The sequence below is a fragment of the Triturus cristatus genome, chromosome 2_2 (assembly GCF_964204655.1).
Source record: "Triturus cristatus chromosome 2_2, aTriCri1.1, whole genome shotgun sequence".
NCBI lineage: Eukaryota > Metazoa > Chordata > Amphibia > Caudata > Salamandridae > Triturus > Triturus cristatus.
The window spans coordinates 65,752,178-65,777,319 of record NC_140582.1 but is presented as its reverse complement, the minus strand read 5'-3'; the positions used below and the strand labels follow the sequence as shown (position 1 = coordinate 65,777,319).

The window sequence follows — 25,142 nt, the reverse complement described above, 5'->3', positions numbered from 1 at the left end:
AACACAAAGGAATTACGGTTACAGGGACATTATAGTTAGGCTTAAATCTCTTCTACAGAACCAGTGAAATTCAGCAGTTATAGTTACCTGAGCAAACTATAACTTATGTCCACACAATGCACTGCTTATGACCTCACAATTTACATCACTCATGACGTGGTCAGCGGCATCACTGATGACATCAAGTGAGTAAGAGTTTAAGAGTTTATGGTTGCTAAACATATATACTAACCTACTACAAAAGTTAGATTAGTATAGTAGTTGTACTGCTGAATGATACTATCTCAAACGTGTCATCTGAGGGAGGGGGGGGGGGGGGGTGAGTGGCCGTATGGGTGTGTGATTGCATGCATGAGTGACTGTATGGGTCACTGAGTGGATTTCAAATTCGTTAGGTAGGTGAAAGTGGTTGTGCCAGTGGTTGTATGGGTGTGTGTGTGGGTATCTGAGCAGTTGTATGGGTGTATGAGTGATAGTATGGGTGAGTGGCTGTGTTGAGAGGCCATACAGGTGAGTGGGTGTGTGAATGACTGGGTAAATAAGTGTGTGTCAGTAGCTGTATGAGTGAGTGTGTGGCTAGGTTTCTGGCTGTATGGGTGACTGACTGAATGAGTGAGTGAGGGGTTGTATGGAGGAGAGTGGGTGCGAGTACTGGTATGGGTTTGTGAATGGGTATGTGAGCGTGAATGGGTGTACAAGAGGTTGTATGGGAGTGTGAGTGGTTCCGTGGATGCCATCAGTGGTGTGATTTGAGAGGACAGTGATGTCATGAGTGATTTAATATGCGAGATCAAAAGCAGTGCATTATAAAGATGCAAGTTATAGTTCGCTCAGCCATTTTGTCCCTCCTCCCTTCCCTGGGCATATTTTGGCCCCTGGAGCACCATCCCTTGGGTCTGGCCTATTAATTTTTTTTTACATTTGGAGAGGTGGGCGTGGGCCCCCTTCCCTAGGCCACTATCTGCTCCAGGGACCCATTCCCAGGGGGCTGTCTACTATTCTGGGTGTTCCGGTCCCACTCAGGGCACCAGTTACTTTTATTGGGAACCATGGGGGAGCCTCAATGCTACCCAACTCTTATGGGAGCCAGAATTGCTTTCACAGAGAGGGAGCTGCTAAACATGCAGCTCCCTCTCTGTTAAAGCAATTGTGCTCCACTTCCAGTCACAGTGCATTTATTAATGGTCTCGCTTGCTGGAAGCAAAGCGTTTGCTGCAGCAGTAAAGCTCCTGCCAAGCCACAGCAAACAGCTATGTCCCAAGAGTAGGCACCCCATGACCTAGCAGGAGCTGGCCCTGTGGGTTGGCGGTCCCCAGGGCCATTATTGGCTGCAGGAGGGTGGCTATACGGACCCCCTCCTTTCTTGGGTTTTGCCCCAGTGAGGTGGTGGACCCTGGGGCTGCAGAGGGTGCTCAACATGGCCTCCGGCAGAAATTTAAATTGAAGTCACAGGGAGGACGCAGTCCCCGGGCCTGCAGGGGATCCGCATGGCCAACAGGCATTAGTTGAAACTGAAGCCCCAGGGAGATGGCGGTCCCCATGGATGCAAGGGGCTGTTCTTTGGGGCTGAGGAGGTGGGTCCATTTGCACCCCCCCGTCTTTCCGGACTAGACCTGGGGAGGGTGATGGTCCCCGAGGGAGGCCAAACATGCCTCCCCTGCATTAATTTATAAACTAGCTCCGGGGAAGTGGTGGTCCCCAGGGCATCAATAAGCCCCAGGAGGGGGGCCCCGTCTGCCCCCTCCTTTTTTCATTAAAATGCCCCCGATACCTGGCTCATCTGGGGGCCGATTAATAACAAACTTTTGGCTGGATCTGCAAATTCGCCGCCACTCCTGCTGAAAATTTAAAAAACACTTTTTTGGCCCTGCGAGGTACCTGTGGGACTCCTACCCCCGCCCCCCTCCCAAGAGGCCTAGGGGGTCAGAGTATATCTACCCTTCCCTCTTTTCTTTAAAAAAAAAAAAAAAAGATCAGTAGGCGTCACAGATCTATATCTATATATCATTCTGAACCAACAGCTACCTTAATGCCAAATATGGTGTAATTCCGTTCAGCAGTTCAAGCTGTAGCCACGTCTAAAGTCGTATGGAAACTAGCATGGAGAAAATGTTTTGGGACCACCCCCCCTTTTTCTCGGCCCCCGCTTGCCTGATACCCAAAACTAACTAGTTTTGAAAATTTCACGAAGATTCGTCAAATGATGCTAAAATTTTTGCGAAATGAAAAAACAGTCTTCCTGTGGAAACTACATCAACTACATCAATCACAGAGCCTCTCTCAAAATATGTTGACGCCATACTATGCCCAGTTTCCCGTACACCAGCTTATGTTAAAGACACAAGGCACATAATAAATGTAATTGACGATACACCGTTTTGTTCCTTTACTCAGCATCTAGTAACTATGGACATAGAAGCACTTTACAGTAATATTCCCATCTTAGGTGCAATAGATGCTGTAAAGTGGTTCATCAATTCCTATAACATCCAATGTCCGACCATCTTTGTACTGGAATGTTTAAAAATAGTGCTAGAGTATAAAGTGTTTGAATTTAATGCCCAACTAGTCATACAAAAGCAAGGCGTAAGCATGGGTGCTTCATGTGCCCCCACGGTGGCCAACATATGTCATTTAAAAAAAAAAATCTTTAGTCTATAATGAAAATGGCACCATTCTTTTAGTCTATAACCAAATGGTCAAGATTTATAGATGTATTTTTCATATGGGTAGACACTAGATAAATTGATCGAGTTCCTTGACTGGATAAACCTTTGTGATACAAACATCCATTTCACGCATATCAGTAACAGTCAAGTTGAATGGCTACAAGTTATTAAAAATGATTCAGGTCACCTAATAGTGGATTTGTATATCAAACCAACAGCACGAAATACACGGACACTACAACAGTTTTCACCCGTCAACACAAAACAGTATACCCTTCGGGGAGTTTCTGCGATTGCGGCACAATTGCACAAACAAAGATTTTGATACTAAATCTGAAAGTATGAAACAAATTTCAGGCCAGAGGCTACCCAAAATACCTACAAAAGAGCCAGGTTTTACGATAGGCAGCACCTACTACATAACACCCAAGCTAAAACCAACACGTCCGTGGTCTTTGTGACAAGACATTCTATGATAAATGAGAGAGTGAAACAAGCGGTATGCTCAAGTTGGAATATTCTTAATATAAATAAATCAGATGCTATACCCCCAATACCGAAACCACTCTTTGCATACCGAAGAAACAAGAATTTAAATGATCATGTAGTGAGATCTAGGATGAGGCAGGGCAACACATTCATCCAAAGAAGTATTGATGGCCCGAATCTAGTTGTAGGAAACTATGTGGAATACCTGCACATCTTGTACCACAGCGATTGAGTCACCAACATTACAATTCAATAGTCATTTGATAGTGTCAACAACCCTAACAAACGGTAAAACAACGGACGTGGTTTACCTTCTGATCTGTCCATGCAAATTAGGATACATAGGAGAAACCAGCAGGGCAGTTAATACACGACTGACGGGACATAGATCTGCAATCAGAAACCGAAAATGGACAGCACGAATCGTTCAACATTATATTGAACATAATCATAACCCAGATGATATGCAATGGTATATCCTTGAGAAGATTAAAGGGCAAGCAGGTAGGACTACAGAACCTATTAGAAAATGCAGAGAGGTTTTATGGGTATATACCTTGGAAACAGCAGTAAAAGGTTTAAATCAGGGGATACATTGAGATCAGGCTATCAAATATAACTATTGATTTACCCTTGAGCAATTATGGGCACTTAAAACTTATATTTTATGCAGGTGTATGACATAAAACAGTCTATTCGAGACATATACATGAGACAATGTCTGTAGGATTGGATTAGGCGATAGCCTGGGAGCAGGCTATCTGATATAATTATGGAGACATTTTGCCATTTATTTATATAGTGCTCTAGACCATTTATTGTCATCTGTTAATATGATATTTGACAATAGTTTAACTACTTGAACTTGGAAGTGGACATAAAACATCAAGTTATACAGATATTTCCCATATATAATGACAAACTATGTAAGACAATAGGCAAGGTCAGAATTGGATTGGATTAAATCTGCCACTAACCTATGGAATAATAATTAACCATGTCGGATATATATAGGAGCACCATTAGTTTATTTTTTGATTTTGTTGTGTTACCATGCACTACCCTCTGTGAAAATAACCATCTAGTATTAGGTTTGAATCCAGTAACATCAAAAACTGTTACACATAATTAACATCGATGTAGAGGAGTCCGGCATAATATCAATTAAGGAGGACAATAGCCCCCCAGCCAGAATGAAATTTATATAAGAGTATTAACCAGGCAAAGATGGCGCCGTTTTTGAGCACCCATTTCAAGAAAATATGTCAAAACCCAGAAGCAGTTGCCCACGTTCACGTAAAGGTTGACTTTAGCGTTTAAAAGACCATAGCGTGCACGCCCGACCACCGGCGTGTTCCCTATCAGGTTACCGAGAGAGCCAGCACGACAGGTAAGCAATGTATGCCTCACAGATATTAATATTAGGGGACGCTAGAACTAGCCACTTTATAGATATTAAAGATACCCAACCCCTTAATTTACCCGTACCATGCACAATTGAATAAATAGATACTATCCCATATCAACAAGTGGATGTAAAATGAGAATTATCACAATGGATACAAATGTGCACAAGCTATGTAAGGGTAAGAAACTTAGAATACAAATAGGGACAAACTACTGGCCTATAACTTACGATCACATTTTTTTCCAAATAGAACGTAAATGATAGAACGGACCAGGCAAAGATGGCGCCCCTTTTTGAGTAGTCGCTTTAAAGCATTGTACGAACTCCGGAAGTAGTCTTCTAAGCGGACGCAAAAGGTTAGCTGTTAGCGCTTAAACTATTGTAATGAGACTCTAATGTCACCATCGATCTATATGTATGTATTTTAGAAAGAGCCAGCTTTAGGAAGTAAGCAACTTAAGCTGTGGAGGTATTAAGATAGGATTACATATAAGCGTTACGTTAAAATATTTGGTAATACAAACACAGGTACAACTAAGCCACGATCTGCATACAACATGAGCGCTGCAACATATTAATTTATAATAAATAGCGTACAGAGGGAGATCGGTATAAAACCATGTTAACATACAAAAACTATATAGTGTCACCATTTATTTTTCAGCCTAAAGAAAAAGATCAGATTGTTCGAGTATTTGATCTCTAAATTCATCGAAGTTTTGTTATAATCCAGTCCATGGGAGGAAAAGGGAACAAAAAGGGTTAGTATCCATTGCACAGTCTCCTCAAACTTAAGACAGTTATTATAATGAATACATGAACTGTGACATCATTTCGCAGATTTTATAAATAGAATGCACCACTTTCTCTTTTGTAGATTTGAGGAATTGTTTTCTTCCTTGAATTTGTGAAACCCTCCAGTTGAATAGCGAAGATAGAGGATTACCCGATATTCAGGTAATGATTAAACTACAAGAGTATAGAAATATCATTGAGAAACTGCCTATATTGTAGTAGTAAGCAACATGCATAGATTAGTAAATCAAGATCATGAGTTCGGCGGTATTGACCTATTTAACCCATGTACGTTTATATTTCTAGTCAGAGGCTAGAGAAATAACGACAAAACTACTAACCAGTGGTTACAAGTAAACATAACTTCTCTTAAATTACCGACTAAGAGCAGGATAACAGACTCTTAAAAAAGGTATTGACCTCTTAAGGAAAAGTAAATCTTATATATGCTGGAACCAAATGGAATTGGGGGACATTAGCCTATCTATATACCTTTATTTTTAATTAAAGGACATAAAAATAAAGAAGAAATAATTAATCATTCGTCATAAGTGAATAGAATTGCTTCCGAATTATCTAATTGAAGAGAGACTATCGACCCTTAAAAAGGTATTGACCTTTTATTGAACAGTAAATTTCAAACAGGACAAACAATAAGATTAGAAATTTCTTTTATATCATCCCTGTATATCTCCCTTATGTTCCCCAACAGAAATGTAGTGACTGTTGAATATTTTAAAATCTAGGAGAAGCAGAGCCATTCTATTCAGATCCATCTTCAAAAGTTATGATTAGAGCAAAATTAGGTTTTTACACGATAGGGACTAAATTTGGTGAAGGTCTATGGAGCCAATATATATTTTTTGTATTTAGGCTCCCTCTATGTTTCTTTTACACATATTATGTCTTAATAATTCATACACATGGGTGTTTTCCGGAGCACGATTCTTTTAAATAACAAGGTGTGGTGTCGATGGGATGCATTCGGCCACTTGTATACCACCACTCCTTATCCTAAATGTGTATCTATGTTTAATTAGATTTATCAAGCAGGCGTATTAACATTAGACCATATATTTCCCTCCCACAGGATTGGAAATAAGAGGAATACCCCCTCTGCCAGTTAAGGCACCTTTATGTGCGGCGCACATAGACGGCTATACACACTGTTAGACCAGTCCCCTCACCTTTCACTTTCTTGGTCCTGATGAAAGCCAGCCCCAGTTTCCAGGCACTGGCTGAAACATGTTGACCCCACTGGATGGTGGCGGCCATTGATACCTCCTTAGCCATCCCCTGCCTCCTTTTAATGCTGCCCATGGCCCATTATTAAATAAATCTAATTGGTTTTTGGGACCAGAGGGACAACTTTTAAATATACACGCACTACACAATCACTGCACACTCACCTTGACAATAAACCAGCTCCGTTGCAATTGCAGGCATCGCTGCACACTTAGGGTACATTCGGTACCCCTAGTGGGGGCCGATGATGAAGCATGCCACCAACTAGGTTGGTGGGTGAGGCCTTTCTTAAAAACCTAAATGGTTTCCCTCGACTAAAGAGACTATTCTGTTTCTTCATATCTACATACACATATCCCCCTCGACCGTGGGGCTAGTTCCTTTTGATTTTCTACATTTGTACTCAGGGGAATTGAACCAGCTTCCTTTTTTCCTCTCTCTTTGATTTATATAATACTACACAAACACATACAGGGCCGGCTCTAGGGCAGTGCGATCTGTGCGACCTCACGGGGTGTTGACTTGGGGTGGGGGGGCTGTCTTTTTAAAAAAATGTATACTATTTCACAAGCACCTGCTGCCATGTTCTTGGCCTCCAGCAATTTTCTGGTATCAATTAAAATGTCTGGTGATCAATCGTCTTCCTAGAAAGAGACCGGCGGTTTGTCTAGTGGAAATTTTGACTCATCCTAAGGTAGTGCAGAGGGTTAAAATGCCTGCTTTCTATGAACATGTACCATGCAGATAACGAAATGCATATAATGTAAATAGGTCAGTGGGTTACTGCTTCTGTAAGAGAACTCCTTTTATTACTTGCCGTTTAGAAGTTATAATCCTAATATAGAACATTGAGCTATTAACTGTCAAAGAGCTGAATGCAAACTGAAAGTATTGTTAGAGCTATATGTTTTTTTTGCCCAGTCTTTGATCATCCTAATCTTGTGAAAAGGGTTCATTTGGGTAGAAGACAATTCTTATTATGAAAGATAACCCCTAACAATGTTACGTTTTAAATTCTGAATTTGTGCTTTTCCAGAATAAGGACTCAAACTATATTGCCTACCAGTATCGATGACATGTCACTCCTACACTACACCTTGTAGTCCTATCTGTTGTAACATTTCCTATACACTGATTTACACATATGATTGTCTCTGTGCAATGAGTGTGGTGTAAAGTGCTCTGACACCTTACACTGGTATGAGCGGCACTATAAAACTAAATGGCAATGTTAAAGGGTGCTAGTAAGGGAATCCGTGGCAGAGGTGGTTGTTGGGGGGGCCGCCAACAGACATCATCTCACAGGGCGCCACCAGTGCTAAAGCCGGCCCTGCATTAATATATATACACACACACACACAAATATACATACACATACATATACACACAAAAACTAATATACACGCATACACATGTAAATTACCTACCGGCGGTTGCCAGTAAGTAGTTCTAGTTAGGACCTAGTTTACACAGGAAAAGCATTTTTGACTTGCCTATATCTTTGGCACCAATTGACTAATCTTCACACAATTTTCCCCTAAAATGTGTCATAGCAAGTCTTGTTGTGCATGGGAAATTTCAGGGTGATCAAGCAGGGGCTGAGAAAAGGGGGCTCAGAAAAAGTGTTTTCCCATGATAATTCCCATAGGACACGTAGTCTAACCTACAGTCCGAACCCCTGGACGAAATTACACCAAATTTGGCAGCAAGGTAGATGGTGCTACGCAGATTGTGCTTCTTGTTATTTGGTGCAAATCTGTTCAGCAGTTAAAAACTTTAAGAAAAAGTTAGTGATATCTGTGTCCACTGATTTCGTGACAATTCGGGATTAATCACGAATGCATGTGCCAACAAGTATGCTGTGATTGGTTGGACGCAACCTGAACAGAAAGTTGCACTGCAATTGTATCAATCAGGAATGGTTCCCGGGGCTGAAAATGTCTGTGAAAGCTAACATAAGGGATCAGGGTGGAGGTACTCTGACCCCATATTTGAGAAATGGGGGTGTTAATGATAAGTTGTGTGCTCAAAATAGATTTTTTTAAATCAATGTCAGTGCTGCCTCTCCATATACCGTTACCATTATCGAAGGCTTTGAGAATATTGGTGAAAATTAAAAATATGTATGTATAGACACTTGCCTACAGTTTTACTTGTACACTCACCCACAGATACACTTCTGCAACCTGCGACACACCCATTCAGAAACTCATACACCCGATAGCTGCAATCCTACAATGACACACCCTCTTACAGATGTAGTCAAAAAGTCACACACCCACTTACAGACCCATGTAGAGACTTACACAGTCAGCCAAAGATGCACATACTCAAAAACCCAGTGAGAGTGATACAGCCACTGAGAGACCCAGTGAGCTACTCAGACACCCATTCTTGGACTGGGCCAATCACTGATGTGTCCACTCCGAGACCCACTGATGGATCCACTCAGACACTGATCTACCCTAGGCCTGGGCGGTAAATTCCGTTCTGCTCGCGGAATTTGGGTAATTTCTAGGAGAACGCAGAATTGTCAAAAATTCCGCGATCCGCTGCTTTGCGGCATTTTTTGCTGGTTTGCGCTTTCAAAATGGGTGTGCAAGAGCCATTTCTCCCCGAGCACGCAAACAGTGTTCACGAACAGGAAAAAGGCATCGCGAACAGGCGGAACAAGCAATTCCGGGTGTTCGCGGAATTTCTGCATGCTCGCTGAGATTTTAACAGTTTCGCGGCGCTTTGCGTAGCGAGACTACGCAAATTCCGCCCACCTCTAATCTGCCCATTCAGAGGCCCGCTCAGACACTGATGCATCAACTCACAGATTCAATGAGTCAGCCAGTCACATACCCACTTACACACGGGCATCTACCCACAGTCCCACAGTCTTGCACACGGATAGAACTCAGTCATCCACCCACTTCAAGACCGTGTCAGACACTGATGCATTCATTCACAGACCCACTGAGACACTGATGCACTAAGTGGTAGGCCCACTCAGACTTATGCGCCCAATAAGACTTACTGAGAGACTTGTGTGTTCACTCACAGACTGTCAGACACCCACTCACAGACCCTCTGAGACACTGATGCCAGAGTGAACGGCCCACTCAGACTAATGCGCCCAGTTACACATCCACGTAAAGACCTACAAGCCTGACAAAGCTAATAAGTCATACAGCTACTCGCAGACCCACTCATACCTACTGACAGATCTAGTCACACTCATAGATCCACTAACAGTTCACACTTAGACTGGCATGCACTCACTGAAGACCCACTAAGAATAATACACCTACTCAGACCCACTCAGATACTTAGGCCTCCCCGGACAGACCCACTCAGACATTTATGCACCCAGTGACACTCACTTAGACGCCCGATATGCCCACTCAAACTCAGTGACACTTTAGTACACCTTGTAACAATCCATTCAATCATTTATACACGTTGTCACAGACATTCAAAGCCTGATATATGGTTTTATGGAGTTTAGGTAGTTGCTTGGTAAAAGCACTCCTGAGGCGGAAGCCGGGAGGCCTGTGTTGTACCTTTTTTTAAATTACTTGTTTTGTTTAACTTTTAACATTGTGCACTTACCCTGAGCACCTACTCGCCTAGCTCCACTCTGCCATTACCAGCGTGGTCACAGCGAGGAACGCGCTGAGCCCTTCGCGCGCGCCGCAACGGTTGACACGCCCCCAGAGAGGACACGCCCACTTAGGCCACGCCCCCTTTTCGCCGCCTACAAATACGCGCTGACTAACAAGCGCCAGTACTTGGTAAAAGCACTCCTGAGGCGGAAGCCGGGAGGCCTGTGTTGTACCTTTTTTTAAATTACTTGTTTTGTTTAACTTTTAACATTGTGCACTTACCCTGAGCACCTACTCGCCTAGCTCCACTCTGCCATTACCAGCGTGGTCACAGCGAGGAACGCGCTGAGCCCTTCGCGCGCGCCGCAACGGTTGACACGCCCCCAGAGAGGACACGCCCACTTAGGCCACGCCCCCTTTTCGCCGCCTACAAATACGCGCTGACTAACAAGCGCCAGTACTTGGTAAAAGCACTCCTGAGGCGGAAGCCGGGAGGCCTGTGTTGTACCTTTTTTTAAATTACTTGTTTTGTTTAACTTTTAACATTGTGCACTTACCCTGAGCACCTACTCGCCTAGCTCCACTCTGCCATTACCAGCGTGGTCACAGCGAGGAACGCGCAGAGCCCTTCGCACGCGCCGCAACGGTTGACACGCCCCCAGAGAGGACACGCCCCTCCGCCCTCTACCAATGTGCCACTTTCGGACGCGCAGCGGCCGAGCGCAGCGGGAGCGCCGGCATCGCGCCGAAGTCGAGCCAAAGTCAAGCCCGTCTGTGCCCGTCCGTGCACGACCGGGCCTAGGGCCTGCCCCCATGCCGGATCCTACCTCCATTAGGATAGCCTACTCTCGACGAGACCTCCTCAGCCTCAGAACCTCAAAAAGTACCTCCTGTCAGGCCATACATGACCCTAATGTCCCCTTCACGAGGTGTATCATTTGCAAACCTCGCAACCTTTTCCTTGCCAGGACCACCGCCCCTCTCCCAGGCCTCAAATTAGCAACCCTTAACTGTAGATCGCTACCAAAACACGCCCTTCTCATAAACCACCTTATTGTTGATCACGAGCTGGACATACTTTTCTTAACGGAAACTTGGATCACCGACCACTCTGATTCCGATATAGTCGCGGCCCTCCCCCCGGGCTTTCTCATCATGTCCCAACCTCGCCCTTTAGGTCGAGGTGGTGGTATTGCCATCATTTACCGTGACGACTTCTCCTGCCGATCTTCCGAGATCGAGAGCAAGGAATCAGAGAGCTGTATGTTCACTTTGTCACTCTCGCCGACCTACTCCCTATCCGGCCTTTTGGTCTATAGACCCCCTGGACACTTCGGCCCCTTCTCCGCCGCCTTTCTAGAAACCGTCTCATCCCTGGCTCACTTAACATCTAATTTCCTGATTACAGGCGACCTCAACATCCATTTTGACGATCTTACTGATACAGGTTCCTCGGACCTCATCAGCGAAATGGGTGCCCTTGGTCTCTCCTTGATTAACTTAGGAGCCACGCACGTGAAAGGTCATCTGCTAGATCCTGTATTCTCGAATATCCCTTCACTCCAGTTCACCAATTCCCTCCCCCTCCCGTGGACGGACCACTTCTTGGTCTTAACCCATCTTCCAGGGGCCTTTAAGAAACCCCCCAACCCCCCTATTTTTACCAGGGACAGATCCTGGGCCAGACTCTCGACGGACAACTGGATCTCGGCGCTGGAGACTACTATCCCCAGGCTCGTAGCCGACCCTACCATGGCGGACAGCCAGTTCAGAGACTGGATCTCTTCATCCCTCGATAGCCTCATACCCATCAAGAATCGGGAGGTGAAAAACAAGATCAAGGGCAACGCCCCTTGGTACAATCCCGAACTTAGAGCGCTTCGTAAAATCTGTAAAAGGGCGGAAAGAGCATGGAGGAAAGACTGGCTACATAGCAACAAGGATTTATATCACAACGCGGTAAGACAATATAAAACTGCCCTGAAATCAGCCAAATCTACGTTCTATGACAATAGAATACAAACTGCGTCCAACTCAGCCAAAGAGTCCTATCAGATAGTTAAAGAACTACTCAACATCCCAACAGCGCCTCCCACTCTCCCTCCCCCCCCCCAGACAGAAGCAAGGATCTGGCAAATTATTTTGAGTCCAAAGTCCTGCGGATACTGGACTCCCTTCCTACTATCAGTTCCCCACAAACCCTGGCCTCAGTGGACAATAACAACATCCCACAGCTGGAGACTTTTAGATCAGTTTCCCTCACCGAAGTCACATCCACACTAGGGAAAATGAAAAGCGGTTCCCCCCTTGACCCAGCCCCAGTTAGACTGCTCAAACAGGTCTCCCCCACCATAGCCCCTATCATAAGGGACCTTATCAACTCCTCTCTCGCTGCTGGAACGGTTCCACCCAACTGGAAGAATGCAGTCGTAAAGGCTTTACTGAAAAAGCCCCAGCTGAACCAGGACGACATGTCCAATTATAGACCGATCTCACTACTCCCTTGCATCAGCAAGCTGGCTGAAAAATTAGTTAATTCTCAACTATCCCAATTCCTCGAGACAAACAACATCTTGCGCCAATCTCAAACCGGGTTCCGTCCCGGCCATGGAACGGACACTGCTCTCCTCTCTGTCATCGAGGAGGCAAGGTGTATCTTAGACTCAGGGGGATCAGTGGCAGTGATCCTCCTGGATCTGAGCGCCGCCTTTGACACGGTGAACCACCGCGTCCTTTTACACCGCCTGGCCAAGGCAGGTATTGTGGGTACAGCGCGAGCGTGGATCGAATCCTTTCTCTCCCAGCGATCCTTTCAGGTGTGGGACGGCAACGCCAGATCAGATCCTCACCCACTGAAGAATGGAGTTCCCCAGGGGTCTTCGCTTAGCCCCACCCTGTTCAATGTATACATGGCGTCCCTGGAAGACGTAGTGGCCCCCTACGATATAAAAATAATCAACTACGCTGACGACACCCAACTGGTCGTCTCCCTGTCCCACCTAGACAGCCATCCTGACAGCCTGCTGCTCTGCCTCCAGGACATTCACACCTGGATGTGTGACTCGGCCTTGAAACTTAACGGCGCTAAGACCGAGGTCATGCTCCTGGGTAATAAATGGACTGCTTTCCCATCCACATCCTGGCCTGATACTTTCGGCGAAATCCCCTCTCCTAGAAAGGAAATTAAAACTCTAGGAGTCTGGCTGGAACCCGACTTGTCCATGAAAACACAGGCAGCTAAGACAGCTGGCACCTGCTTCGGTCTTTTACGGTCCGTACGCAAGATACTGCCCCTTCTACCACTCCCTTCCAGGAAACTACTTGTCCAGGGTCTTGTCCTGGCCCGACTAGACTATAGTAATGCCATCTATCTGGGGGCCCCGGAGTACACCCTGAACAAACTTCAACGCACCCAGAATGCGGCTGCCAGGACCATCATGAATCTCTCCCCTAGAGCGTCAACTAAGCCTGCCCTCAAAACCCTACACTGGCTTCCGGTCCGCCAACGTGTAGAGTTCAAGGCCCTATGCACCACCCACAAGCTCATCAATGGAGCTGGTCCCGCCGTGCTTAAAAACTTGGTTACCCCCTACAAAGCCTCAAGATCCCTTCGCTCCGACTCCGAACATCTCGCTAGGGTGCCCAAATTCAGGAAGGCTCGCACCGGCGGCCGCCGATTTTCGGTCAAAGCCGCTACAGCTTGGAACTCTCTCCCGCTCAGTCTACGCCTGGAACCCTCCTACATGGTCTTCCGTAAAAAACTCAAAACTTTCCTGTTCCCCAAATAACACTCCCTTTCCACCTTCTGGATCGCTACAGGTTAATAGCGCGGGGATGCCTACGGGTCACCAGGCGCTCTATAAATCACAAAATAAATAAAAATAATAATAATATGTATCTAGTGTGATGGTTAGAATCAATTATATAGTTATAAATGTTGAATGTGGCTATTTAAGTCTTGCTTTAAGATCATCGCAGTTACAGATGTCCTCCCGACTACTGGCGTCACAGCAAAAATGGAAAATAGGTTGGAGAGACTTTTTATAGACACTAACTAAAACAATAGGAGTTTAAACAGTACAGTAATAAAACCCTGTGCCCAAAATACTGTAAAATGTGTGCATCTATGTGTTTTACAGTTTATGAAAAAGGTGTGATAGTCGTGGTTACAGATGTCATACCAGCTCCTGGCGTCACTGAAAACCGAAAATAGGTTTGAGACAATTTTTATAGAAACTCACTAGATTAATTTGAAAATTGTTTTTCTACTATCATTGAAATAGTAATGTATGTAGTGTAATGGTTAGAATTAATTTTATTAGGTTATACAGTTTGACTTTGTTGGTGGCTGTTGAAGGTCTGCTTTCGTTTTGAGTTTGTGACATTTGCAACCATCGTGATGTCGTGAATGTTCAGAAAATATAAACAAAAAGTTATTTATGGAGAAAAAGAACAAAGTTTGGATACTAGGTTGGCTCAACAAGAGCCTTTGGGTTGATTTTGTGTACAAGAGTGCTACACATAAGACCGGATGCAGAGTTTCAGGTTGCTTAGAAGCACCTTGTTGCCTTGGTCTATAAAGTGCACTCCATCACTTCTATAGATTCCACGCGCATATCGAAACGCAAGCTGCTGTAGATAGAGAATATGAAAGTGACGAAGCTGTTCCTAAAGGGGATGGGAAGAGGACGTACCATGTAAAGAGATGTCTGTTATGGATATTGGAGCCCTCACACAGCCATCGGGATATTGTGAATCACATACCCTTCAGGATGTAATGTAACATCATCGGGCTGCTCCCACGTCGAGTCGGCTGGTGCAATACCCGACGGGCTCTTGTTTAGAGAGCACTCTCATGGGGATCTTTTATATCCAAGATAGCCAGTAGTTCAAATGGGAATGTGGGGCTCGATGATAATGTAGATGAATAGTATATAGGGGAGGAAGTACTATCTCAACAATTTTATTATGATGTCTCCTCACCTAATTAAAAACATGAGGTAAAGTGATAGTAACTCAGGTCTATGTTCTGGGTTGTCTACACTGCCTCGTCATGGTCAACATGTTTCTCACTATAACTGAGGTATGCTCAAGTGATTCATCAGGACCTAAAAAATTCTATCTACAAGTCTATCCTAAATGGGTTGTATGATTGACAATAAGCATTCAAATATACAGATGGAATTGTTACCTGCTGCTCGGTCTACCTGTATGGAAGATGGGAGACCAAAATCATTATAGAACGCTCAATCACAAAAACAGTTACCATACATGGTGCGAATGGAACGTGCGTTGAAAGTGAAAGTGCACATTCTGTGTAGGGAGGGGAGGGGATCATTAAAAACACACAAAAGCCACGTGAAGTGATCACTCCAAAGGTGTTTCAACAGCAGTAATTGGACTTACCCTATATACTCCATAGGATAAACCACTGCAGTCCCTGGTAGGCTGCGCAAGGAGTTCCTTGAGTTCTGTAGTAGTGTATGGGAGGAGTGCTTTAAAAAACATTAGCTCACTAGATACAATACTCCAGGGTCATTAACACCCCTGCTCTTGAATCCACAACATTTTGTATATATTTTGCAGCTCTAGGGTGGATCGCTGATGAATGTGAAAAAGGGCCTGGAACGCTCAGAGAGCACCTACTGTCTGTAGTGGTCAGTCAGTGAGGGTACGCGTTTACTGAAAGTAATAGTAAGACTCACGCTGGGCAAAGACAGAACAGGAAATCGTGTCTCCGCGTTATGATAAAAGGCTCATTATAATGCCCTGTATGGATCTACTTATTCCCGTTTGTCTAGGTAGAGGCAATGACTCTTAAACTTAGTGAACGAGTGGTGAATGAACTCGAGTCTAGCCTAGATCCTAAAGTGTGACATCGATATGTGGGTCTAAAAACATTTCCGCGTTGTGGAGCTAGCAGTTCTACATACATTTTACGTGAAAAGCCATGCGGTTTTACTTACTGACACGCCGAGTCCGTGTCGCTCGTCGACCTACCCCGCACTACCAGGACTGGGGGGTGGGGCTCAATGGTCTCGCGTGGGTATTAGAAGGGATTCACGTAACCGCTCATGTGAGATTGAATGCAATGCTACTCGTTGATGTTGCAAACGACTAAGATGGCCGCCATGTTGGAAGGAGAACGAGAGGCGGAGTGGTCGCTTAGTAACCATTTGGTGGATATATACATGTTTTTAATACCTTGTATAGGTCGGTGTTAGCAATGCTATTAAGTACGTGTCTATTTCGCTGATTGTGTAGAGGAAATATATTTTGTATTTATATTAGAACTAAAAGATCTCAGTTCATCTGGCAATAATATATCCCCTGATATTGCCATAGTGGCGGTTTGCCAAACTAAAGCATCCGTGGCAACCGGGTCTAGTCAGTCATAGTTATACAATGTATTAGACTCGCGGGCCTCAATAAAATCGGTTACTGTCCCCACACAAGTTATTTATTGACCTGGATGTAAATACTCGTTCTAGTCAGTGTTGAAATGGCTTAGTTGTATAAGCAAGCTAGTCAGACATAGGTGTAGTAACTAAGGAGCTTGGTGTGTACCAAGTCTTAGGGTGGTTTGAGGGAGCACCACGGGATGGCATCATTGAGTCCTGAGGTATCTGTGCCACTTTTGTACACCCACCGTTCTTTGATTAATAGGGCTTCTTTAGTTAGGTTCGGAAATGTTTCCAGAATTAGCCATCTAAAAGAATCAGGGGGGTGTCCTTTTTCTAGAAAATGCGCACACATTTTGGTGTGGATTCTTTTACAGCGAAAGTTACTGTGGTGTTCTATGATGCGCGTCTTGACAGGTCGCGTTGTCATGCCTATGTACTGTAATGTGCAAGGGCATGTAATCAAGTATACACAGTTGGTTGTATTGCAGTTGGTGTGGCGACGTATTTCCCACTTGAGATTGTCATTGATTTCAACTGTCTTGTGTATGTCAGTAAGGTGGCACACAGAACAAGAACCGCAAGGGTAATGCCCGGTCACAGGGGGCAAGTCCCATAGTAGTCTCTGCGTTGTCAGTCTCTGTGGTCGTGGACGAGTATGGATCACAGAGTCCCTCAGATTTCTGGTGCGTTTGAAAGAGAACCTAGGTGTTGCTAAGGTCATGGAGCCTGTGTTCAGTATCTTCCAATGTTTTTTGATCACCTTGGTGATCTGATTAGATGCCGGGGAAAACGAGGTAACACGTGAGGTTCTCGGTTTGTATTTTAGATTTTGGTTCTAGTAAGGCCTCTCTAGGATTGTTACGGGCTCTTTTATTAGCTTGGGCGATCTGTTTGGCTGGATATTCCCGTGCTTTTAGATTCCTAGTTAATTTTTCAGCTTCAGTCTTGTAATCAGTTAAGTTGCTACAATTTAGTCTTAACCTTAGGAATTGTCCCACAGGTAAGTTATCTCTCAGGCTCCGTGGATGGTGGCTGGAGTATAGTAGCAGGCTGTTGCGATCAGTTGGTTTTTTATATAGTGTAGTAGAGAGCGTACCTCCATGAAGATTGATGTTCAGGTCTAAAAATGGGATGCTGCTTTCTGACACTATGTGTGAAATTAAGATGTGGATCCAAAGTATTGATCCAATTGCAGAACTGTAGACAATCTGACATTTCTCCTTTCCATAGTATCAAGATGTCATCTATGAACCTCTTCCAGAGGTAGATGTCAGTATTGTAGGGGTTTGTATGGTGAAAAATATGGCGGGACTCGAAATCGGACATGTACAGGCAGGCCAGCCTGGGCGCAAAGGTACTGCCCATACAAGTGCCCTGTGTTTGTTTGTAGATCTGTCCTTTAAATTCAAAAAAGTTTTCTGTCATGGCTAAAGTAGCGCAGTCCATAATGAAACTTATGGGAGTGTTATGTTGCCATGGTTCAAGCTGGAGAATGTTTTCCACCACTTAGAGTGTGGCCCTCTGGGGTATGTTTGTATATAGGGCCTGCACGTCTAGACTCATCAACAGTGTGATCTCATCTGTAGGAGGTAGATCAAGTAAGAGTCTTAGTAGGTCTTAAGTGTCTTGTATGTAAGATGTTGTCTTGTGCACAAGCGGTTGAAGGAAGAAATCACAAAATTGTGACAAAGGTTCAAGTACTGAGCCGATGCCTGATACAATGGGTCTTCCGGGTACAGGGAAAGTCTCTTTGTGGATTTTCGAAAGAGTATAAAAGTAAGGGGTACGTGGGTTCTTTTTCACCAAAAAACTGGCTTCCTTTTTACTTATCCAGCCTTGGCTCTCAGCCGAGAAGACCAAGGCTGTGATGGTAGTTAGGAGACGTGGTGTTGGGTCAGTAGGGACAGGGGTGTAATAAGCTCGGTCACTCAATTGTCGCCTACATTCTAGTTCGTAGTCAACAGTATCCATTATTACTGTGGCTCCCCCTTTGTCTGCCTGTTTAATGGTGATGGAAGTGTCATTGGACAAGGTGGTGACTGTCTCGATTTCAGCTTTAGACATGTTGTTGTAATGTCTGGAGTTAGTTATTTTTGCTAGGTCTTTTAGAACAGCCTGTTCAAAAGTGAGGACTTCGGGCGGAATCATACTGATACTGGGAGTAAACGTGGAGGCATTGTGTAATCCACTATCTGTCTGTTGGGGTGCCTCAGTGTTGGTGAAGAAGGCTTTTAATCTAATTTTCCGGAAGAATTGTTGAATCTCGCATTGTTGTTTGAAGGGGTCACTTTTGGGAGTGGGTACAAATCCTAGGCCCTTCTGTAAGACCCTCTGTTCCATTTCACTGAGGTTCCTCTGAGAAAGGTTAACTACTAAGTCTTCTTTTTGTTGATCGTATGGCTCCGTGTCTCCATGGTTCTCGGGGTGTCTTCCCACTGGATCCTTGTTCCTTGCGGCGGATTGTTTTTTCTTCTTTGCCCGCGCCCTCTGCCCCAGCCTCTGTCTAAAAAAGGTTGGTTATACATCGGGGGTAAAATTGGGGGGGGGCCTTGTGGTGGCATAGGGTATGGTGGTGGCCCCTGTTGGTGCACCGGGTATTGCCAGAATGCTGGATGTTGATAAGCGGCCATTTGGAAATCGGGGTAGAACTGGCGATTCCCTCTGCGGGATGTGCCATAATTCGTTGAATCGGTACTAGAGTTGCTGTTACTAGACTATCCTCTTCTGGAGGAGTTGGACCCAGAGTCTCCCGAGTTGTTAGAATTGGGAGGTATGAAGTCTTCTTTCAAATAGGGATAGACTTTTTCTTTGTCAAAGTTGTTGACATCTTTTTGTAGTTTTTTGACTTTTTGTTTCATGAGGTATTCGCGGTGTTCCGCCATCTCATTGTTAATTTCAGTCAGCCTGGTCTTGAAGAGTGTAGATGTTGTTGCGCTCTTTAATGTGCTTTCCACCAATTGGATCCTCGTCAGGAGGGTCTCTGCTAATCTCTTTGCTGTACTGATAATCAGTATAAGGAGGTCCCTGGTACATTTCCAGGAGACCTTGGACCAATCTACCTTGAAAGTGCCATCTTCCAGGAAGATTCCTGGAAAGATTTTGACTATCAAGCCATTGGGGGCAATATTTGCCCTCAGATATTCAGTCATTAGGGCGCCATGCAGGGTAATCTTGACCCAATCCCTTTTCATTGATGAAAGGGACTGCCAGTCTTCTGTCTGACTCCCTGTGGCTGCCCCGCCGTCGGCACCCAAGATAGATGGTGCGTTAAGTATTTTGTCAGCTAACTCATCATAGAAACTGAGACCTTGGCCTTCCATTTCTATGGGAGATAGTATTGAGTATAAGGCTGTGAAATGTCAGTCGGTCGAGAGTGAACAAACATCCTGAAGGGTATGTGATTCACAATATCCCGATGGCTGTGTGAGGGCTCCAATATCCATAACAGACATCTCCTTACATGGTACGTCCTCTTCCCATCCCCTTTAGGAACAGCTTTGTCACTTTCATATTGTATATTTTGGGCACACTTAGCTGGACCTTTCCAAAAGCCCATTTGCCCCCCCCCCCTCCTTTGTTGATTGCTGTAGATAGAGCCCATGTTATGGTCTCTCAGGAATGCAGAATCTGTTTTATGAATATGTTTTCTGGCTTTGTCAGTCTTTGGACAGAATTGATTAGACCACTTCCTTTTGTGCCTTTGGCATATTTTGGAGTACACCATGACAGTGTTATGGATAGGGCTCCCGGTTTTATGGTATTTGTTTTTTCAACATTTCCGTCTATTTATCCATATTTACTTTTTGCTAATTTTATCTGTATTTATCCTCGTTTATTTGGGGTTTTGTGGATAGATGAAGCTGAAATTAGTATACTTCCACATTTATTTAACCGGTATATATGCACTCATGCTATAATGCCTACTAGGTTTCAATGCTGTAAACACCCACAGAAGATAAATTAATGCACTTTGAAAATATGCACATTTCAGTATCAACCTTGTGCACATCTACTGCTGTTAAAGCCTCTTTACTAAAATTCCTGTATTTTTTTAGCCCCCTTACCTATCAATCCACACAGCTATTGGCCTGGCAGTCATGGCAGACAGTATTTAGAACTACTCAAAAAGTAACTCAATTTCCGTTTTTATCCACATTTAAAAATAAATACAGACAAGAAAATAAATGTTTTGTCTGTATTTATCTGTAAAAATCAGTAAAAATGGAAAACCGGGAGCCTTAGTTATGGAATAGTATAAATTCAGCAAAGGTGTTCATTAGGATTTCTATTCCTATTCCAGTCACTGTGTCTAGGTCATTGCCACAACAGTGCACTATTATGAGGTCAGGAGCTGGAGAATCCACCATGGTTTTAACTAAAGGCACCAATTGATGACTCCTAACCCTCTCTGTCCAATCCAAGTAATGTCCACATTATCCAAACCCAGGTCCCTGTCAATGCCTCTTTCTTGCAGCTTCAGCAGTCCAATAGACAGATGTGACCCACAATCCACATACTAAGTATTTTGAAGGAAGGTCTAGCAGACAGGGCAGGTCTGCATCGCAATATCACAGCTGGTAGAATGAAAGGCAGCAAAAAATGTATGTGTGCTGGTGGTTTGGAAAAAACAATTGGATGGAGAGAATATGCCTTTGATAAAAGTAGTGTTTTGAAAGCATTTGTAAATAGATGTTTCATTGGTTGTGCCAAATTGCAAAAAATGTAATGCGAACTTGGAAATGCTGTAGTTAATTTTGTATCTAGTATGGCCCTTCTAGAATGTGCTATGAACTAATGACCTGCTGGTTTTAGTGGGTCACTATGGAGAATGTGCTGCAGCTGTACTGGGGGGAAGGGTATTAAAGAGGTGTCCGTTTTTAAAAAATTGGAGGGGTTTAGGTTCATTGTTTTATAATGGGGGTAAGATTGCCTAGTGGGGATTTTGCAATAAAGTGTAGTAGAGTTTTAAAAATCTAAAACTATAAAAAGGTAAGTAGGTTTTACTGCTCCTGTTTTTTGCGATTTCATCACAATGATTGCGAAGCAAGTATAGAAACTAAGGCATCCATATTAGGCTATCTCCAAAAAAGTGAGTGAAAGGGTTAACAGACAGTGACCATTCAGAATTGCAGGTACAACAATAAAATATGAAAGGAATGTTTTAATTCACAGAATGTTGCAGTATCACGCAATGCACAGTTCAGAAGGTTGCCATTTATGGTTGCTTTGTATGAGAGGGGTGTTCCATTCTTGTGCTAAGTTTTCACAAAACCTGAAAGTATTGAATCTATCTATTAAGAGGAAAAAAACGATTTACCAAACTCAATATTCTGGTATGTCAATTACTTTTCTTTGTAAGTTAAATTGTTTAAGGTATATACCGGTTATATTATAATAAAATATTTTGTAAAATATATTTCAAAATAAGAATTTATAAATGATACTGCAAGTGTTTTTACATACACATTAAGAGGTTACAAAGACTATGTGTCTTAGGCAAAGACTAGGTGTCTGAAGAAAGTTTACAATGTGTGTCCATGGAGCTATATGTTGTAGTTTTACTCCTTTACTCCATTCTGTAAGTGGTTGAAGAAAAGACTGCACATTATTGGTTAAACTTGTATGATAATGTAGTGTAAGATGTGACAGTTTTATATGTTTATACATGACGTGCTGCTTACAATAAATGTTTATTTTAATTCTGGGAGTGGTAGTCCTATTTGTTCAATTATAAAATAGGACTAGAACACATTTGAAAGTGGAAACCATGCACTGTAGCTGTATATTAATTGTGAATCTGTCAAAGGTGACAACTATGTATTACATACTCTTTAGTGTAGGTGTTGGATAATTAGAGGGTAGGTTTGTATGTGCACAGATGGTGAGATGCGCTTTAATTTTATTCAGAGTGCAATGTGTAAGATAACAGTGCTAGGCATAGTTAAAAATGCAGTGTTGAGACGCTGCAGGCGGAGTTTCAGCTGCAGGGCAGTGAGTACTTTCGGTACCTGCAGGTCCGCCATGCGCTGGGCTCCGTCTTCCCGGATGTTGCATCCATTCCGGAGTCTTCCCCCCTGGAGGACAGGGTGCTAGATGGCCATGTCCCGGACAGCACGATCTCCCTCATATACAAAAAATTGATTAACGATAGATCGTGTCTGCTGACCAGTCTCCGCGAGGCTTGGGTTGCCGACGGGCTGGAGCTGGACGACGAGGATTGGATTTCCGCGGTGGCCTCTCCGAAAGAGGTGGCCATCCCGGCTCGCCTTCGTTTCGTCCAGCTCAAGATCCTTCACCGGGTCTACGTGACGGGGCCAAGGCTTTTACGTATGGGTTTTGCCGGTGATGGAATGTGTAAGCGTGGCTGTGGTGCGTTGGCGACTTTCATGCATATACTGTGGGAGTGCCCGAAGGTGGAGCGATCGTGGTGTGCATGAGGTTCTACGAATGGTTACGCGTGTCACGCTGCTGCCTGAAGCGAGGAGATGCTTGCTGAATGTCTGGGAACCAAATGACTACTCGGTCCCGCAGGCGCGGTGGGTGACTCTGGGATACATGATAGCCAAGCGTGATATTGCCCAGTTGTGGGGATCCCAGAGGCCCCCTGCGGTGTCGGCCTGGAAAGAGCATATGGATTGGTGTATGTTTCGTGAGAAGGTGGTGTATGTGGCGAGGGGTAAGCCTGGGGCGTGGATGAAACTCTGGGGCCCCTGGAACGCCTACCGCGGGGGTATTTGTGAGCCGCCGCTGCTACCGGCGGCCTCGCCGGCTCCGTCTCCCTAGATGGCGCCCCTCCCTCGGCCGCGGGCGCGCGGTCCCCCAGTCCCTGATCTACTCCCGTCCCCCTCTTCAGAATTTTGCTGCTGGTGTGGATCCCCCACTTATGGAGCACGAGTTGTCACTTGGATCGAGGGTTGCCTTGCGGTTGTGGTTTGTTTATGTTGTTTTGTATTAAGAAAACGGAACCGTACTGTGGGCATGGAGCTAGGAGACCTGCACCATTGATCACTCCTGTTTTCCTACTGTGCACCGCTGAGAAATTTTTTTGCTGTATGTATGTAATATGCTTTTGATGCTCTAGCGGCCGGCCGGGTGGTTGTAGGCCCATACCTGTAACTTCTATAAACTGCAATAAACGGTTTCAAAAAAAAAAAAAAAAAAAAATGCAGTGTTTAACTATTGATTAAGCTTACTAGTGCAGAGTGTGCCTTTGGACTCTCACTGCCAGCATGTAAAATCATTTTAAGTATTAAATGCATGTTTTAGTATGTATATCTGACCTCTGACATGTTGTAGATATGCCATAAACCATGGTTCTTTCTGGTTACAAAAGTGAGTTGTTTATTTGGGTTTCTGTAACTTACCCATCATGTGTACACTATTATGCCAAGCACTATATTGAGTATACCACCCATGCTGTAACTTACATTTTTCTATAGTAAATAGGCTCTCACTTATCCAGTCTTGGATCACCAGAAGAACGTATACATTCACCAAGATACTCACAAAGTAGATCTAGCAGTATCAAAACCAGTTGCAAATATTTTTCTAATTCCTAATACAGGAACTGAGGTATTCATTTAGGTATCGATTATCACATTTCTACAGCTTTCAAAACAGAACCAGATACTGGTACATTTTCTTGAACATGTCATGGGACTGCTAGCTAGGCCATTGCACAGGGTGCTAAGTAGTTAATACGTAAGCTATGTACTCTGAATATTTCAGTGAGCTATATGTGCTTCTAAAGATGCTTCTACTCAAACATACATGCAGTATGCTATCCACATTTTAATCTGACATACCCAAGTAGAAACCATGTCATTATGTCTTGGGTGGGGTTTAATTGACCTGTGCATGCAGATTTACTGTTAGGGCTGTCTTTCTTACAAATCCTTCACAAGGTGTAAACTGCTCTTCTAGAACATATGACTCCGCACTAAGGAAGGGTGCAGCTAGGCCATAGCGTAGAGAGCTATATGCTTAAAACGTAACTCATTCTGAAGATTTACTAAGCTATATGCACTCCTACAGACCCATGTTCCCAATTATACATGCACTATACCACCCCAACTTCAATGTAATGCAGCTAAATACAAAAGCACAGAGACAATAAAAGAACCAGCATGCAGCTCCTTAGAGACAGGTTTATATAACCGTACAGGTTACCAAGAGAGGCAGTTATTTAGAAACAAATTTATATACACATCCAATCACAGCCCCAGATACAACTGAGACATTCATTCACATATCTACTAATGAACTGACAATTTCAAGTGTAACAGCCACAGAAGTAGCTCTTGCATCATGTTTTGGGCCTTGTACAGTTTTGCGCTTGGATGCAACTTTACTGCTATTCCAACCTTAATATTTTAAACTCCTACACAAGGCATAAACTGATCTTGTACTCTATAGAAGTCACAACTGATGCAAACCATGCAGCCCTTTACAGACACATTGACATAACCTTAGAGGTTACAAACAGAGGCAGTCATTTGCCCACAAACTTACATACACATGCAATGACTGCCCCAGATAGGAC

The 25,142-nt window shown here is 44.0% G+C and overlaps 1 protein-coding gene across 3 annotated transcripts in view; it reads right to left on the bottom strand.

The window, feature by feature from the left end:
- Positions 1-25,142, bottom strand: part of LOC146861849 (low-density lipoprotein receptor-related protein 2-like) — an 837,432-nt gene that overhangs the window by 148,250 nt on the left and 664,040 nt on the right. The window lies entirely within an intron of this gene.